Source organism: Aulonocara stuartgranti (genome assembly GCF_965226115.1).
Source record: "Aulonocara stuartgranti genome assembly, chromosome: 7".
Classification (NCBI taxonomy): domain Eukaryota; kingdom Metazoa; phylum Chordata; class Actinopteri; order Cichliformes; family Cichlidae; genus Aulonocara; species Aulonocara stuartgranti.
In genome coordinates, this window is record NC_138945.1 from 68,685,001 (window position 1) to 68,705,000 (window position 20,000).

At 38.2% G+C, this 20,000-nt stretch overlaps 1 protein-coding gene and 3 long non-coding RNA genes across 5 annotated transcripts in view; 1 reads left to right on the forward strand and 3 right to left on the reverse strand.

Annotated features, from left to right (window-relative positions):
* Positions 1-20,000, reverse strand: part of LOC309710150 — a 394,879-nt gene that overhangs the window by 281,405 nt on the left and 93,474 nt on the right. The window lies entirely within an intron of this gene.
* Positions 1-20,000, forward strand: part of LOC309710138 (guanine nucleotide-binding protein G(o) subunit alpha) — a 135,881-nt gene that overhangs the window by 80,132 nt on the left and 35,749 nt on the right. The gene's annotated exons all lie outside the window — the stretch shown is intronic.
* LOC309710152 lies at positions 2,111-3,102 on the reverse strand. The gene is made up of 3 exons (XR_014277666.1): positions 2,613-3,102; positions 2,393-2,496; positions 2,111-2,288 (listed from the first exon to the last, which is right to left on the reverse strand). It is a non-coding gene; the product is annotated as an uncharacterized lncRNA (long non-coding RNA).
* On the reverse strand, positions 11,426-14,106 carry LOC309710149. The gene is made up of 3 exons (XR_014277663.1): positions 13,736-14,106; positions 12,585-12,613; positions 11,426-12,162 (listed from the first exon to the last, which is right to left on the reverse strand). It is a non-coding gene; the product is annotated as an uncharacterized lncRNA (long non-coding RNA).

Sequence of the window (20,000 nt, forward strand, 5' to 3'; positions counted from 1 at the left end):
AGGAGGCTGTGCATTGGTGACATTTACGAAAGAACCATAACACCTAGGACAATAGTAAACACATTGGATGAAAGAGGACAGCGATGGCTACGTTTTGAGGGTAAAATCATACCTGTAGAGCAAACGCTGTGGACACAGCAGCAGTTTTAAAAAAGATTTTAAGATTAATTTTTTTGCTCCTCTCACTCTAGCAGTTGAGCTGCCTCACTCTAGCCCCAACATTCCGTCCCATACACACCCATTATAAACTCTGAAACGGGTGAAAAAACATCATGAAACTTAAACTGGAACTGAAGAAAAAGTATAATAGATATTGAAAAGATAAATACAAGTTGAATAGTTGAATGTCTTGTCTTCGTTTTAAAGTTTGAATGGTGGCTCTATGTCAATGTATGTGGAAGTAGATACAGTTTAAAGAGGAGGAATTTGAATGAGAATTTGAAGGGTCTCTCCATTGAAATACATTATAAATTTTTGTTAAATAAAGTTGAATAAAATAAAAAATATAAATGTTAAAAATGAGAAAAATAGAAGCAGTGTTGTCCAAAAGAATAGGAATCTAACGGTGTTTGAATGGTTTTTCTAAGTTGAACGGTTTTGAAGGAGATAGATTACAAAAAACGTACGGAATACAGAATAATAATAAATAAAATAGAACTAGAAAGTGCATTTTCTGAAGAAACTGCAGTGTGAATGCTTGAATCTGAATGTATGGACTGAAATGAATTAATTGCTGAATTTTGAGTTAAAAATCTGAATGAGCTGGAAAATACAGAATTTTTAACCTGAAAATAAAAGTGCAGAACTTTTGAAAGCTGATGTTCACACAGAAGAAGTTGGAAAAAGCTAAGCATGTTTAAAATGTAAATAATAAAAAGATGAGTAATGACAAAAGAAAATTTAGAGTCAGAAAACCTCTGAATGAATATTAAAAGTTCATATTCTTCTAATTGAAATGAACTTAAAAGATGAACAAACATTCTGCAGAAAATACAAACTTTAATATACAGCATGATGTTTTTCAGACATATACACATGTGTATATCATGTTTAATAGTATTACATACATCAATTTGTTTTGTATGTCATAGAAAATAACATAAAAATCTTAAGTCATATTTTACAGCTTCTTTCTGAAAAGGACTGGTAGAATAAAGAAAAATAACTAAATTAAATAACTAAATAAAAAATAATGAGCAACATATGAAATACATGAAAATTCAACTTTTAAAACCACAATCCTGAACCTTTAAATTGTGTTGGTTTCTTAGAACATGGCTGAACAGCTGTTTCTATCGGTCTACTTAATCTTCTGATCTGTCTACACATCTTTTTATTACTCATTCTTTTTTATGTTTTAATGTAAACAGAGTCCACACAGTGGTAAAAGAGAACTGTATAGAGATTTGTGAGTAAACTCAAATGAAAGCCTAAGGTGGTGACACAGTTTAACACATGCAAATAATCAAATAAACACATTAGTCCTTTTTGTGAACATGGATAAATAAGTATCAATACAGCATTGTTCAGCCATGCCACTAAATGCTTTTTTACACATTGTTTTAACCTGGGCTCAGACACAAAGTCCCAAATTTAGTTAGTCCCTGACTTTGAGTTGTGGTTATGACTAATTATTATACACAAGGCTTTATCTATCTAAACTCTAAGGACACAAATATGAAAAAACCTATACTTACCAGCTGATACCCCACACTACACACTAGGTGTGCCATGTGACCTGAAACTTTGGTACAAAATCATCATAATCATTCTGTTAACACTGTTTTTTAACACTGTTTGTGTTGCTGTTCAGCAGTTTAAAATGTTTTAGATTGGATTACATGGAATGAATTTGAATTTTCTTGGGGTTTTTTGTATGTGTTTCGTTCTCAGCAGATTTTTTCTTCCATACTGTTGAATTCCAGTTACCACATTTCTGGTCATATGACATCCCAAGTGCCCACTTAAAAAAATCCCCACAGTTAATTCAACATTAAAACAAAATAAAAAAAATGTTAAATAAATAAAGGTTTGCTCTGTGATGAAATATTAAATAAGCATACATTGTACAGCGCACTAACAATGAAAACAATCCTTTAGCCTGTTGATCAGAGAGAGGCAGTCATTGTATCCATTTAAAACCTGTAATCACAGAGCACAATGTTTCTGTGAAACTATGAAGTCCCATATGATCCTCATCACGTCCAGTGACTTCAGAGTGGATCCTCCCTGTCATCCGGCCAGTGTTTGATGTGTGGCAAGCAGCACAGAAGCAGGATAGCTGAGGACTTTAAAAGAAGAGCAGAAAACGGGAACATATGTAGTTGTAAATGTAAATATCAGTGATACTTGTCTTGTCAAAGGGAATAAAATAATGAAAATGTTAACTTACACACTCATTTAGAGAGGATCTTGACACTGCACAGAGGAGGCACAGTCAGTCTGACAATGATGGTGATCTCCAGGGATGTTTTCCTGCAGCAACATTCCTGCCAACTGGCCGTATGATCCAGAGTAGTTGGTTTGTAATAAACAGAAAGGTGTATATGTTAGGTAGTGTGCACTCAGAGCTGGTCCTAAGAAACAAACACATCCTGTAATAAACTGAATACCTGTAGTAGTGCTGCTGCAAATATGAAGCCCTTCTATCATGAGTGGTTTCAAAGAAGGTGTTTTGGAGGCTCGGTCACAGAAACTGTGCAGTCTGTTCAGTCCTGAGTGTCTCAGCTCTGATGGGGATGGATCACAGAGGGAAACACCTGAGTACAGACATTACAATACACTCTAACACTCCTAAGGTCAAGTGAAAACACAATTTAAACACTTTACAAAGAATGAATACATGTTTTCATGGAAATTATGTCATTAACCCTTTTTGTTGTGAGTAAATCTCACCGACTGCTTGTGGGACAAGCTAGAAGGAGGACTTATCACAGAATGTCTCCTGTGCTCCAGATGTGAAGTCTCACGCTCTGATCGTACGGCGATGAAGATGGTGATGATGAAGCCTCTCTGATCTGTGGCATTACAGTTTCTAGCTGCTATGTGCTTCACACTGTTGGATCTTACATGTGAAGCTTGGAGAAGACACAGGAGGACTGTGTCTCTCTTAAAAATGAAAAAGAAAAAAGGAAACCTAACACCCCCCCCCACTCAGCTCCCACCGTAACCCCCCCCCCACTCAACTCCCCAACCTCACACCATCCAATGTCTATACAAATGTAGGGTATCAGCTGGTAACAGAAAGCAAGTGTTACATATGTACTACTTATGTAACACTGCTGAAACATTTCTGGCCAGAAATGTGCAGTTATCAACCCAGACCCACCCTGATGATTGCACTGGCCGAAACATGATAAAAGCTCATAAAAATGTATGTTTCATCGAAAGATTTGTCCAAAAATATAATCGTATACTTTTGAAAAAGTTTAAAGTTTATAACAAACCAAAATAATAACATTTTTGTAAATAGTATTTCAAAATAGAGGCACACATAAAGTGGCTTAACTGTCATTATTGCTGTAATTAGGTTTGTTTGTTTGTTTGTTTGTTTTTTTAAAAAGCAACCTTTAGTCATTATTGTTCTCTCAGAAACAATGAAGAAGCTGTTGAACATTTATGTGTTGTGTAGGCAATCCTCTGGTCCACCCTCCCTCCCTCCCAGCCACAGTGAGACTGGGGCAGCCTGGCAGGATGTTGAAGCCTGGCTGCAGAGAGGATATGCCTACACTATTCATTTTAAACTGCTATATTTGATTTTTCTGACATTTATAGGTTACTGTTAGTGAATTTTAGATTTTCTGTGATAAATAAAATTGTCATCTTTTACTGATATCATTACTTAATTCATGTAATTGTATTTTATGTAAACAATTCAACCATTATACTGCAATGCAGAGCGTCAACTTTTAAATATCGCTCTACTTTCTTAAGTCATTCAAAAATATAGATATTACTTACTGTATTCAAAGATCTAGATCATGAATCATCACAGGACAATACACAGTATACTGGGTCATGGTAACTATGGTAGGTCTTCATGACTCCAGAATGGAGACATCGATCTGACTGAGAAATGAAAATTAGGTCAAGCAGTGTGTTCTTCTCTGTGGTAGGGGCAGTGATGACCTGTGCGTATCCCCTAGACTCAAACAGCTCCAGGATTGGTTTGTTTGCACTGGATAAAACATTCTCATTAAAATCACCACAAACTATGATGGGATGACAGTCCATGATCTCCAATGAGTCTAATAGGCTTACCAGGTTTTTCAGGAATGGCCTCAGAGTGTAGTCTGGAGGTCTGTATACAACTGCAATCAGAGCACTGACTGGTGCTTCAACCTTTAAAGCCAGAAATTCAAGGTCAGTTACATTATGGATGTACTGTTTTTCATGCACTTGAATGTCACTTTTCACATAAACAGCAACTCCACCACCACTTCTGTTTGCCATCTGGGGAAAGTTTGTGTAGGACAGGTGTCTGTTGCGTTTGAACAAATTGTAATTTTCCAAGTGGAGACTCTCTGCGACAAAAGAGCCCCGCAGGTGTGTTTCTGTTAGGCACAAAACATCTGCTAGACACAATTCATGGTGACTTTTGATGTCATTAATGTGAGCTGGCAGTCCCTCTGTATTATGATGAACAATGGTGAAAACCTCTGACCTGCTCAGTGTTTGCCTCACGTGTAGAAGAGGCATCATGTCATCAAGGTTGGCTTGTCTCATGTTCTCAAGCGCTGCAGTGATTTCTGGGTTGGTGAATATTTTTTTCTCCTCCATATCAAGAAGATACAGTCCACTGAGAGACGTCACTCTACTGACAGCTACGTAGGCCATGCCGGGCTCAAAAATGCTCTTAAGAGAGACAACAGCTGATGTAGTTGTCATACCCTGTACCTTATGTATTGTACATGCAAAGGCCAGCTTCACTGGGAACTGTCTTCGTACCACTCCTTTCTGCTTCAGATTCTCCTCTGCTCTCTCAATGTACACCATGTCGTCTGCTGGTGTGCGGTTATTCTTTCCAGATGTCTCATTATCCATTTTAAGTCCAAGCTTGATGATGTGTTGGTCGTTTTCAGAGTGAACTACTCTAAGTAGTATTCCAAAAGCTCCATTAACCAAACCATTTTGTATGTCAATGTTTCTGGTGAGCATGACACGAGCTCCTTCTGCAACTTTCAGTGTGTCTGGTAACTCGTTTTTACCTCCTTTCAATGGTCTGTCTTGAAGTGCCATTCTGCCAGTTCTAGGATCTTTTCTATAATCATCTGCATGGATGTCAATGATATGAGTGTGGAGCAGAGCCAGTGTTGCAGAGTTGTGTGCATCCACTTCTTTATTAGTTGCAAAAATGTGCAACGCATCAGTTGGACAAAGGGCTGGTTCAGTTATGGCCTGTGACAACAAATTTCTATCTGCTTCGCAAAGCTCATCCAACTTTCCTTTCACACGAATTCTGTTCAGCATCTCTGCAAAGACAACATCATCTTTCTGACGCATAATCTCAGTCAGAGTGATCATCTGAAAATGCTCCTGCCACAGGTCGATCTCGGACGGGTCGTGCACACAGAGAGGTTTAGACTGTCGCACTGGGGGTAGCTGATAGAAGTCTCCGACAGCAATGACTGACATGCCTCCAAAGGGTCTCCGAGTCCCTTTGATCTGTTTGAGTCTTGCATCTACATATGCAAACAGATGTCTTGACACCATAGACACTTCGTCAATGACGATTATTTCAGCATTCAAAAGTTCTGATCTGACTTCATCCAGCTGATTGCCAAGTCCCTGAATGGGAGGTTTTAAGCTTCTAGGCAGCTTGAGAAGAGAATGCAGTGTTGTTCCAGAAATGTTAAAAGCTGCAGTCCCAGTGAAAGCAGTTAACAGGACAGTGGGTTTTGATATGTCAACGTCGTCTGCATATCTGGGCACTTTGCTCAGTATCTTAGATGCTTCTGAGTAGATGCATTTGATAAGATGTGATTTTCCTGTTCCAGCACCACCATTAATATAAAAGAAAAACTGCTCTGGATTTAGAGCACAGACTCTTTTAATGCACCAGTCTCTAACTGCATAAAATATGCAGGCTTGCTTCTTGTTCAGATTCTGAAACATCTGACGTAACAATGTGGGATCAATAGCAGGGGGTTCCCTGATGGCTCTGACTTCTGTTGAAGCATCAGCCTGACGGCTGTAGTCGGGCACATCTTCCTGTTCATTTTCATTGTCTCGCTCTCTTTCTTGTTCAACAAGTGGCAACCTTACGAGATCTGATTCAGGTGCCAGATTACACCATTCGTCAGTCACACCTCTGTTCTGCTCATATTCCTCAACAGCGCTCTCGATCTCCTCACTGTTTTTCTCATATTTTTCTCTGTTTCTTTTGACAATGTGTTGCACGTACTCAAGATGGTCAGTACCTGGTAGCTGTACACAGCCAGCACCATAGAAAGCCTGATAGGTTGGCAACGATGGTGTTTTCAGTTCGTGGTCTGAACGATGAGGAAGGTACAGTTTAAGCAGTCTTCCATAATATTGCTCTGGATGTTTTTCTTGTGAGCAGCGGTGAAATCTGATGATAGCAGGCTTATCATTTTTGCGCCTTTGCACAAACCCCATCTCATTGAGAAGGGGCAAAACATCTTTACCTTTTTTCTGTTGGCCATAGACAATCCTGCAAGTAGCAGCAAAGTCTGCCATGCACATCTCCTCATACTCTGGTGTTTCAGGTCTGGCTTTGTATTTGTCATTCAAAGATGTCATCCAAACATTGGAAGACTCAGGTGTTGTGTTGTCCAGAACTGACAGGGGACGACTCATTTTCACAGGATTATCATCAGTTGGAATGAATATTACAGCACGTGAGCATTGCTTCATGTGAAGACCACATGCACGAGCAACACACTCCTGTGCACTGATCTCTCGCTTCTTTGAATATGCCTGCATGACGGCTCTCATTTCATCGCACTCATTTACACTGTCTTTATGGGAGTTCTCAATGACAGTTTTCAGGTACTCAGATAGCCCGCCCTCTTTTTTTGATATATATTTCATTAAATAATTTGCAGCACCAAAAGCATCTAAAACAAAGCTTATGTCGATATTACTGTTCCAGGCTTCAAGCAGATGTGGATTATAGCCGTTTATCCAAGAGTCTTTTGGATCACGCTTTAGTATGATCGTACTCCTCATGTTCATTTTATTCAGGTATCTCTGATATTCTGCATGTGTCAACTTGCATCTTTCCAAGAGCTGCTCTAAACTCATGGAAGCAGTTTCAGGTTCATTCAGCAGCTGGTTCAGTGGTCTGAGCTTGTTCTTTGCCGTTTCTACTTCCAGTGCATCATCCTCACTGGGTCTTGTGATCATTGTCTCATTGCAGGGTGGTTTGGGAAAACCAAAACGGCACCCGGAGCTTAAACTCCTAAAGCACGTCTTTGTGTGGTTCTTACTGTGTTTTTGCACTTCTGTTACTTTTTTGTACAGTTCAGGTTGTTTATGTGGATCAGGCAGCTGAGCTGTGATGTATTTGTTTATAAAATCAAGAACAGTTTGCTCATCATCCTCCTCAAACACAGGAGCACCTTCTACCCACAGGAGGCAGTGTATGTGTGGGCTTCCTCTGTGCTGAAACTCAACTCTGTAAAAGTAGTCAATGACTTTGCCAAGTGGCTCTGCGGGAGATAAGAGTAAATCTCTGAATAATGCTTCAACTCTCTTGTCAAACATGCGCATTGTTGTGACAGGATTGCTTCTCAGGATGTCACACTTTGCTGACCAGTCGAGTCCTTCAAAATTCACTTGTTCACCTTGCTGCCTTGTTATTGCCTCGATCACTTCAGGCCAGCGCATTTCAGCAGCTGAAAATGTGCAAAAGAACGTGGGAGTTCCCAACTGTCTGATCATGGCAAAAAGATCTCTTGTTGTTTTCTCCCAATAGGCTGGGGTTCCTCTCAGAGGCTGCATGAATCTCACTGCATCTTTATTTCGCACCAGTTTCTCCACCTCATGTTTATCTTGTAACATGCCTGAGGTTATTTTTCTACCATCTCTGGTCAGAGGCTTTGCCTTCCTTAACTGTACTGTCATGCTGGATGTAGCCAAGTGTATTTCAGTCACAAACTGTGCAAAGAATAAATAGTTTGTGTCTTTGGCAAAACGATCATCAATGCAGAAAAGTCTTGATTTGAAATACCCACTGGGGGATACTTTGATCAGCCTTCTTTCATCAAGTGTGTTTTGGCCTGTAGGAAACTGCACAGGGAAGGCCATGGCCTCCAGTTTAGGTGTTTTGAAAAAACTTATTGGATTGTTTCTCTCTGCAGGAGCAACAGAGTAGATTCCTTCACTGAAACATAATATCTCCTCAGCCACATCAGGGGGCTGCAAACAGGACTCGAGTGCAAAACCACCATTAGTCAGTCCATCTGCTTGCTCTGAATCATCTCTCATCTGTTCATGCGATTGTTCACCATCACAGGGTAACATGTCAATGTCCTGTTCATTTATATTTTGTGCTTCACTCAGTGCATTTTTCTCACAGCTGTCAATTTCCATTAAATCAGCCTCATCATAATCGTCCTCATTCATGTTTTCATCATCATCATCCTCATCATCTTCATCAGGAAGAGTTGGATCACACAGCTCAGCATCATCTCTGATGCTCACATCCTTATACTGTGGATGAATCTGCTTGAGTTTATGCAGTGCTTGCACAAGTTTAGACCAGCTTACAGTCTGAAACAGCTGATGACCTTTGTAAGACAAGCGTCTCTTCAGTTTCACTCTGATCACCTGAGAATTAATTCTCAATCGAGGCAATGCTTCAACAGTTTCCTGTACCTCTGATGGGACACAGACCACATTTCCTCTAATTGCTCTTTGTCTGCCTTTGGGAAGAGGAATGATCTTGGCAAATGGTATGCACTTGGCTATGAGATGTCTCTCCAGTATGTTGAGATCAGACAATTCAGCTGGAATATCAGCAAGATCCAGTTTATTGGCAACAGCAAGTACTGGCATGGATCCATTTTTAAGATGATCGTGGCAGGTGTGACAAATCCACTCTCTCTTTCTCTCATCAGGCACACTGCACTGCTCATTTCTGCAGTTTTCATCACAAACATGAACAAATCTTCCAGTCAAACATGTTGCAACTACATGTGGGTTTTTGACATAATTTGACCTTCTGCAGGGTCGTACTTGGTTTGGAAATGAAGCCTTGAAGCATACAGTACATGGGTATGATGGTCCAGCTTTGATTTGTGATTTGAACACAGATATGGCCTCGTTGATCACACTGTTGTCACTCTCTTGGGTTTGTCTGTTCACCCATCTGTATTTCCTTTTTATTTTCATGGCACATCTCATGTTGTGCATAATCCTAAATGCAAGATTACTTTGATACCTGTCTCGCATTAGTTGTTTCATCAGTTGTCTCTGTCTCTCTCTGAATTCAAAGTTTTCTCGATACCTTTTAGTGATGTAGCTTTTTTTCTCCTCTCTGAAATCAGTATTCTCATAGTAACGTCTTTTTATATATTGTTTTTGTTTTTGTCTAACTTTAGCATTCTCACAGTAACGTCTTCTAACATACTGTTGTTGTTTCTGTCTGAATTCTGCATTCTCACAGTAACGTCTTTTAACATACTGTTGTTGTTTCTGTCTGAATTCTGCATTCTCACAGTAACGTCTTTTAACATACTGTTGTTGTTTCTTTCTGAATTCAGCATTCGCATGGTAACATCTTTTCATATACTGTTGTTTTTTCTGTCTAACTTCAGGATTGTTTTTATATGCCTCGCTTGTGCAAGATTTTTTCTTTTCTTTGTAATTTTTATTTGAAGCATACTTTTGTCGTTCTTTCCTTTTTTGGTTTTCTTTTCTCTGATTTCTGGGTTTCTCTGATGCCATTAATCTTCTTTTCATTTTGTGCCTTTGTTGTTTATTAACTTTTTTCAGTTTTTGTAAAACTATATCAGAAAGGTCACAGGCAGCAACATTGTTTATTGCAGCATTTGATTGACATGAAAAAACATCATTTGATGGAAGCAAATTTAATTCACTGCATAGTTCTTCAGTGGGTATATTAGGAGGTTCATTCTGATCTTCATATGATGTGAACTGAGTCATGTGGACTTCTTTTTGTTTCACCAGTGGCGTACAAATGGACATTTGACAAAAGATGTTCTCAGTCAGATCAGTGGTTGTGTTTCTCCTTGGAGTAGAGGAGTTTGCTTCATCAACAGTTGTATCAGAGTCAGTAGGTGCCACAGTAGTGGCAGCTGTTGGTCTGCAGACTGTGTCTGTGATACTATCACTCAGGTTGACTGTGCTCATACTGTAGAATTGCACAGGCTTCAGTTCATAGGTACAAGAAGGTGATATCTCCATCATTTCATAAGAATCTTGGAGCCTCTTAATCATGTCACTGAGGAGTGTGAATTTCAGCATCACAGCTGTACCACGATTACGTGACCATAGTGCTAGAGGAAGACCACTGGGTGTTCTGGGGTGTGGGTCAAAGAACCCATATTTGCCTGATGTGGATCTGAACACTGCAATACACAATCCACTCATAATCAGTAAGGCATACTGCACATCGGACAACAGGCAGCTCAGTCCTGCTTCTAAGCTGAGAAAGGTATCTACTGCCTCCTCTGGAGGTTCTTCAAATGTCCCATACCGGGAAAGCTGTGTCATGTTGATATGATACATAGACCTGCGAGCATCAACTTTGCCTGGCAGCTCATCGGTTGCCAAATGAATACTTTTGGGGAATCTTTTCTTGGCCTCTTTGTACATCACATCACCTTTATCCAAGACCAGATTAAGGTCAACTGTAGACATGTTTTCATTCTCATGAAGGAATCCAAGAAATGTGAGTGAGTTACATGTGCACTGCTTGTTTCTGGAGTCTCCATATTTAGGATGTGCCTGGCTGTGAGATGCACAGACATGTGTTACAGAGGGCTGGTTTTCAAAGTTCACTTTTTCTGCATGAGATGGTCCTGCCACATCACTGTGACGGCCTCTTTTCACAATATCAGCATAACCCACCTGTGGGGCACTTGAAACCTCATGTTGGTCTCTGTGGTTTACCAGATGTTCATTAAATTCATGCTGCAATCCAGTCTTCACAGCATCTGCATAGGATATCTGTTGTACATGTGCAGGAACATGTTGACCTGCCTGTTTGACACCATCAGCATTGGTCTTTGCAGACACAAAGTCTTCTGCAGAGCTCTGAGGAAAATCACACTCAGCTTGTTCACATGTTGGTACTTTTTGAAACTCATGGAACTTCTTCCAGCGTTGTTTTGCAGCTTGTGACTTTTTCTGCTTTTTTGGCATTTTTACACACCTTTAAGTGTTTCTGTTAGTCTTTAGAAAATGTATTTGAAAAATAAGAGTGGCACACAGCAGATGTTTTCTTTGTCTTTATATTTCAGTTTTTATTTCTCAGAAACAGATGTCTTTGTTTGTTTGACAGTTTGTTCGTCAGTCGAGAGAATAATATGCACTCTCTTTATTGGCTTGGCACAACTTAGCAGCAAGCCCAGAATGAAAAACAGGTAGAGAGAAACTTTAGAAGAGAGAACAGACAGAGCAGGAGAGACACGGCTGGGAAATCACAATCAAACCGTGAATTAGAGTTTTCTTTGTTTGTTCAGTTTGTTCTCAGGTAGAGGCAATATATGCACTCTTTATTGCTTTAATGGCTTGGCGTTTTTCAGCAGCAAGCCAAGAGTGAAAAACAGGTAGAGAGAAAATTTAGAAGAGAGAACAGACAGAGCAGGAGAGACACGGCTTTAAATCAAACCGCAGAGTTTTCTTTGTTTGTTCAGTTTGTTCATAGGTTGAGGCAAAATATGCACTCTTTATTGCTTTGTTGGCTTGGCGTTTTTCAGCAGCAAGCCAAGAGTGAAAAACAGGTAGAGAGAAAATTTAGCAGAGAGAACAGACAGAGCAGGAGAGACACGGCTTTAAATCAAACCGCAAAAGGATTGTTGGTTTGGCAAAATTTCTCACAAACCACAGAGTGAAATACAGATGGAAAGAAGGCAGAGACAACAGGTGGAGCAGGACAGAGGATAGAGGGGTTGGGGGATTGGGATGTGAGAGAGAAGACTGGAGATCTGGTCCTTGTTCTTCTTCTGCACACTGTGAACAAAAAACAAGAAAAAATAATAATTTTATTAAAATGATATCACATGGTAATTGTATAAACTAATTGTGACTACTGAAAAAGGACAAAATAAATATACTGCCGTCGGCTGCCACGTGCAAAAAGTTGCATAATTGGGCACTTTTTAAAAGAATAAATATTTAATTAAATTCAGCAATAATATTTTTAAATACAAATATGATTGAGTGAATTGTTAACTAATCACATGTAATGTGCAAAAATGTACGAAAAAAATATTTTAGCCCAATTGTTAAGCTGAACTTATGTGTATTTATTATAAAAAATGTGTTTAAAAGGTCTAGCACAAAGTTTGAACCCATCACTTTAAAGCTTATATTAGTCAGACTCTTTTTTTATTTATTTTGGTGTACTTCTCTAACAGTATGTGCACACCTACCAGGCAAAGCACAGATGTGAGTCAAGTTCCTGAAAGTGTAAGACGAGAAATAACATGTTAGTTGTCTGTACAGTGTTATCAGACTAACAAAAAAACAAAGCCCACACGACATGATACACTGAACTTATAGTCAGCAGGGTAATTATAGAGTAATATAGCACACCAGCTGATACAGCAGCCATTTTATAATTCAAACTAATTAACTGAAGTATTTATTTAAGTACTTATATAAGGCTACTGTTAGACTGTTACTAGCCTTAGCATCGCTGCTAACACTAGCATTCCTGCTAGCGTTAGCACTTCAGTTAGTGTTAGCACTGCTGGTAGAACTAGCACTCTTACTGTTAAAACTGAGGCACAATGGCAATAATAAAGCTCATTTGTTACTTTTGTCTCACTGACCGCCAATAAATATCACAGGAATATCACAGGAATATTCTTTTTGTCAGTTAAAAACTGCTAAGGCTAGTGTTGGCACTATAGCTAGCGTTAGCATTGATGCTAGCATTAGCATCGAAGCTAGCATTAGCACTGCTACTAACAGCAAAAGTCATGAAGTACTCTTACTGTTAAAACTGAGCCACAATGGCAATAATAAATCTCATTTGTTACTTTTGTCTCACTGACCGCCAATAAATATCACAGGAATATCACAGGAATATTCTTTTTGTCAGTTAACAACTGCTAAGGCTAGTGTTAGCACTATAGCTAGCATTAGCATTGAAGCTAGCGTTAGCATTGAAGCTAGCGTTAGCATTCCTGCTACTAACAGCAAAAGTCATGAAGTACTCTTACTGTTAAAACTGAGCCACAATGGCAATAATAAATCTCATTTGTTACTTTTGTCTCACTGACCGCCAATAAATATCACAGGAATATCACAAGAATATTCTTTTTGTCAGTTAACAACTGCTAAGGCTAATGTTAGCACTATAGCTAGCATTAGCATTGAAGCTAGCGTTAGCACTGCTGCTAACAGCAAAAGTCATAAACCTATATAAATGGTAGCAAAGGTTATTCTTTTTTTGCTTTCTTTATTCTTTGAACTCTGTTGAACTTTAAAAAGACTTGATATGTGAGTTTAAATGTCAAACATGTATTTTTACCATCATAAAATTATAACAGTGCTGTACTGAATGTATTGTACTTACCACAGCAGAGAGCAAAGCGGAATGACAACCGTTGGTGTAGTGATTAGTTAAAGACCGATGAGGCGTTCAGGTGGTGCTTGGAAATTTGAGCATCAGTTTGAACATCAATAATGAGCATATATATTTCTCTGTCATAGAGAGACAGAGAAAAAAATACACAAGACTCACCAGCATACAAATTGGTACTTTTTCTCTTTATGTCACTCATTCGCTTATACTCAGGAAAGAGGGCAACTGGCATTAAATGAGCAAATAAAAAGTCATCATCTTGAACTGTTTTATGGATTTTATTTTAAGACTACTTTGAGCGTATTTGTGGGGAGATAAACTATACAGACTAAAAACAGAGACATTAAATGAGATTAGATTATTTAAAATGTGGGAAAATAAACTACAGACAGGTAGATGCTGTGAGCTTTAATTATCCAGTCAGAAAAGATTATTTTAAAGTCATCAACTGACTCAAACTGCCCAGATCTGAAAAACCTGTGTGGAGAAGACAAGTCCACCAATACACAATCAACTTGAATTTAACAGGGCAATAATTCAGGGCTCTATTCAGTTAGCCTATACTAACTACTGACATACTGTTAATCTGTGGCAAAAGCCTGTCAAACCTGTCTTATTGTACCTATTGAAAAAGTTAATCTTACTACAACTGCTTAGATATAACACACATTTTTGATTTAATCTTGGCAGACAGAGAGAGAGAGAGCTCGTTAAGCAGGCAGGTGTGAGCCTGGTTGCTATAGTGACTGCACCCAATGGCTCCATACACACGACACAGACATGCACCTCACTTTTGCTGCTTAAAATGAACAGAAAAGTCAGGCCGAAACAAATCGTTCCCATATGAAAAGTACAAGTCGTATTGACGAAATTCTTTCACCGTGAGCGACAGCAATGTCTAGTCTACTGAATTCTCAGTTTTCATGCCTGTGGAGTTTATTATATGGACGTGGTGACAGTGGAAAGACACCATGCGGTTCTGATTTTCAAACGAACCTTCTGAGCCCTTTTAACATTAGAGTCTATGGAAGAGTTGGAGGGAGGAGGCTGTGCATTGGTGACATTTACGAAAGAACCATAACACCTAGTACAATAGTAAACACATTGGGTGAAAGAGGACAGCGATGGCTACGTTTTGAGGGTAAAATCATACCTGTAGAGCAAACGCTGCGGACACAGCAGCAGTTTTAAAAAAGATTTTAAGATTAATTTTTTTGCTCCTCTCACTCTAGCAGTTGAGCTGTCTCACTCTAGCCCCAACATTCCGTCCCATACACACCCATTATAAACTCTGAAACGGGTGAAAAAACATCATGAAACTTAAACTGGAACTGAAGAAAAAGTATAATAGATATTGAAAAGATAAATACAAGTTGAATAGTTGAATGTCTTGTCTTCGTTTTAAAGTTTGAATGGTGGCTCTATGTCAATGTATGTGGAAGTAGATACAGTTTAAAGAGGAGGAAGTTGAATGAGAATTTGAAGGGTCTCCCCATTGAAATACATGGGAAATTTTTGTTGAAAAAAGTTGAATAAAATTAAAAATATAAATGTTAAAAATGAGAAAAATAGAAGCAGTCATGTCCAAAAGAATAGGAATCTAATGGTGTTTGAATGGTTTTTCTAAGTTGAACGGTTTTGAAGGAGATAGATTACAAAAAACGTACGGAATCCATAATAATAAAATAGAATAAAGATTAGAAGAACAATACTGTGAATGCTTTTCAAGCATTCACACTAACTAGAAAGTGCATTTTCTGAAGAAACTGCAGTGTGAATGCTTGAATCTGAATGTATGGACTGAAATGAATTAATTGCTGAATTTTGAGTTAAAAATTTTGAATGAGATAAAAAAACAAAAAAACCAAATTTAACCTGAAAACAAAAGTGCTGAACTGCTAAAAGCTGAAGGTTACACAGAAGAAGAAGTTGGAAAAAAGCTGAAAATGTTTTAATTGTAAATTAGAAAAACCTAAGAAATGAGAAAAGAACATTTAGAGTCAGAAAACATCTGAAAGAATATTAAAAGGTCATATTCTTTGAATCACTGAATGACTCAAATGTGATCCCTCCACTTGGATCCACACAGTTTAAAAAGTTTACATCTCTGAGCTTTGAAAGACAAGATGTTGGAAAGAGAACAACGATGGCGACGTTTTGAGGGTAAAATGATGGCTTTAACACTGTGGAGACAGCAGCAGTTGAAAGAGAAGTGTTTAAGATGAATCTTGGCAGAGTGAGAGAGAGAGCTCGTTAAGCAGGCAGGTGTGAGCCTGGTTGCTATAGTGACCGCACCCAATGGCTCCATACACACGACACAGACATGCACCTCACTTTTGCTGCTTAAAATGAACAGAAAAGTCAGGCCGAAACAAATCGTTCCCAAATGAAAAGTATAGGTCGTATTGACGAAATTCTTTCACCGTGAGCGGCAGCAATGTCTAGTCTACCTAATTCTCAGTTTTCATGCCTGTGGAGTTTATTATATGGACGTGGTGACAGTGTAAAAACACCATGCTCTTCTGATTTTCAAACCAACCTTCTGAGCCGTTTCAACATTAGAGTCTATGGAAGAGTTGGAGGGAGGAGGCTGTGCATTGGTGACATTTACGAAAGAACCATAACACCTAGTACAATAGTAAACACATTGGATGAAAGAGGACAGCGATGGCTACGTTTTGAGGGTAAAATCATACCTGTAGAGCAAACGCTGCGGACACAGCAGCAGTTTTAAAAAAGATTTTAAGATTAATTTTTTTGCTTCTCTCACTCTAGCAGTTGAGCTGCCTCACTCTAGCCCCAACATTCCGTCCCATACACACCCATTATAAACTCTGAAACGGGTGAAAAAACATCATGAAACTTAAACTGGAACTGAAGAAAAAGTATAATAGATATTGAAAAGATAAATACAAGTTGAATAGTTGAATGTCTTGTCTTCGTTTTAAAGTTTGAATGGTGGCTCTATGTCAATGTATGTGGAAGTAGTAAGAGTTTAAAAATGAGTAAGTTGAATGAGGATTTGAAGGGTCTCCCCATTGAAATACATTATAAATTTTTGTTGAATAAAGTTGAATAAAATTAAAAATATAAATGTTAAAAATATGAAAAATAGAAGCAGTGTTGTCCAAAAGAATAGGAATCTAACGGTGTTTGAATGGTTTTTCTAAGTTGAACGGTTTTGAAGGAGTAGGATTACAAAAAACGTACGGAATAGATAAAATATAATAACTAGAAAGTGCATTTTCTGAAGAAACTGCAGTGTGAATGCTTGAATCTCAATGTATGGACTGAAATGAATTAATTGCTGAATTTTGAGTTAAAAATTTTGAATGAGATAAAAAAAAAAAAAAACAACCTGAATTTAACCTGAAAACAACAGTGCTGAACTGCTAAAAGCTGAAGGTTACACAGAAGAAGAAGTTGGAAAAAAGCTGAAAATGTTTTAATTGTAAATTAGAAAAACCTAAGAAATGAGAAAAGAACATTTAGAGTCAGAAAACATCTGAAAGAATATTAAAAGGTCATATTCTTTGAATCACTGAATGACTAAAATGTGATCCCTCCACTTGGATCCACACAGTTTAAAAAGTTTACATCTCTGAGCTTTGAAAGACAAGATGTTGGAAAAAGAACAACGATGGCGACGTTTTGAGGGTAAAATGATGGCTTTAACACTGTGGACACAGCAGCAGTTGAAAGAGAAGTGTTTAAGATGAATCTTGGCAGAGTGAGAGAGAGCTCGTTAAGCAGGCAGGTGTGAGCCTGGTTGCTATAGTGACCGCACCCAATGGCTCCATACACACGCACACAGACATGCACCTCACTTTTGCTGCTTAAAATGAACAGAAAAGTCAGGCCGAAACAAATCGTTCCCAAATGAAAAGTAAAAGTCGTATTGACAAAATTCTTTCACCGTGAGCGACAGCAATGTCTAGTCTACCAAATTCTCAGTTTTCATGTCTGTGGAGTTTATTATATGGACGTGGTGACAGTGGAAAGACACCATGCTCTTCTGATTTTCAAACGAACCTTCTGAGCCATTTTAACATTAGAGTCTATGGAACAGTTGGAGGGAGGAGGCTGTGCATTGGTGACATTTATGAAAGAACCATAACACCTAGGACAATAGTAAACACATTGGATGAAAGAGGACAGCGATGGCTACGTTTTGAGGGTAAAATCATACCTGTAGAGCAAACGCTGCGGACACAGCAGCAGTTTTAAAAAAGATTTTAAGATTAATTTTTTTGCTCCTCTCACTCTAGCAGTTGAGCTGCCTCACTCTAGCCCCAACATTCCGTCCCATACACACCCATTATAAACTCTGAAACGGGTGAAAAAACATCATGAAACTTAAACTGGAACTGAAGAAAAAGTATAATAGATATTGAAAAGATAAATACAAGTTGAATAGTTGAATGTCTTGTCTTCGTTTTAAAGTTTGAATGGTGGCTCTATGTCAACGTATGTGGAAGTAGTAGGAGTTTAAAAATGAGTAAGTTGAATGAGAATTTGAAGGGTCTCCCCATTGAAATACATGGGAAATTTTTGTTGAATAAAGTTGAATAAAATTAAAAATATAAATGTTAAAAATGAGAAAAGTAGAAGCAGTCATGTCCAAAAGAATAGGAATCTAATGGTGTTTGAATGGTTTTTCTAAGTTGAACGGTTTTGAAGGAGATAGATTACAAAAAACGTACGGAATAGATAATAATAAAATAGAATAAAGATTCGAAGAACAATACTGTGAATGCTTTTCAAGCATTCACACTAATAATAATAACTAGAAAGTGCATTTTCTGAAGAAACTGCAGTGTGAATGCTTGAATCTGAATGTATGCACTGAAATGAATTAATTACTGAATTTAAGTAAAAAATCTTGAATGAGATAAAAAAAAAAAAAACCCGAATTTAACCTGAAAACAAAAGTGCTGAACTGCTAAAAGCTGAAGGTTACACAGAAGAAGAAGTTGGAAAAAAGCTGAAAATGTTTTAATTTTAAATTAGAAAAACCTAAGAAATGAGAAAAGAACATTTAGAGTCAGAAAACATCTGAAAGAATATTAAAAGGTCATATTCTTTGAATCACTGAATGACTAAAATGTGATCCCTCCACTTGGACCCACACAGTTTAAAAAGTTTACATCTCTGAGCTTTGAAAGACAAGATGTTGGAAAAAGAACAACGATGGCGACGTTTTGAGGGTAAAATGATGGCTGTGACACTGTGGACAGGGCAGCAGTTGAAAGAGAAGTGTTTAATATGAATCTTGGTACAGTGGCAGGCAGAGCTCGTTAAGCAGGCAGGTGTGAGCCTGGTTGCTATAGTGACTGCACCCAATGGCTCCATACACACGACACAGACATGCACCTCACTTTTGCTGCTTAAAATGAACAGAAAAGTCAGGCCGAAACAAATCGTTCCCAAATTAAAAGTACAAGTCGTATTGACAAAATTCTTTCACCGTGAGCGACAGCAGCTTCTAGTCTACTGAATTCTCAGTTTTCATGCCTGTGGAGTTTATTATATGGACGTGGTGACAGTGGAAAGACACCATGCTCTTCTGATTTTCAAACCAACCTTCTGAGCCAATTTAACATTAGAGTCTATGGAAGAGTTGGAGGGAGGAGGCTGTGCATTGGTGACATTTATGAAAGAACCATAACACCTAGTACAATAGTAAACACATTGGATGAAAGAGGACAGCGATGGCTACGTTTTGAGGGTAAAATCATACCTGTAGAGCAAACGCTGCGGACACAGCAGCAGTTTTAAAAAAGATTTTAAGATTAATTTTTTTGCTCCTCTCACTCTAGCAGTTGGGCTGCCTCACTCTAGCCCCAACATTCCGTCCCATACACACCCATTATAAACTCTGAAACGGGTGAAAAAACATCATGAAACTTAAACTGGAACTGAAGAAAAAGTATAATAGATATTGAAAAGATAAATACAAGTTCAATAGTTGAATGTCTTGTCTTCGTTTTAAAGTTTGAATGGTGGCTCTATGTCAACGTATGTGGAAGTAGTAAGAGTTTAAAAATGAGTAAGTTGAATGAGAATTTGAAGGGTCTCCCCATTGAAATACATTATAAATTTTTGTTGAAAAAAGTTGAATAAAATTAAAAATATAAATGTTAAAAATGAGAAAAATAGAAGCAATGTTGTCCAAAAGAATAGGAATCTAACGGTGTTTGAATGGTTTTTCTAAGTTGAACGGTTTTGAAGGAGTAGGCTTTCAAAAAACGTACGG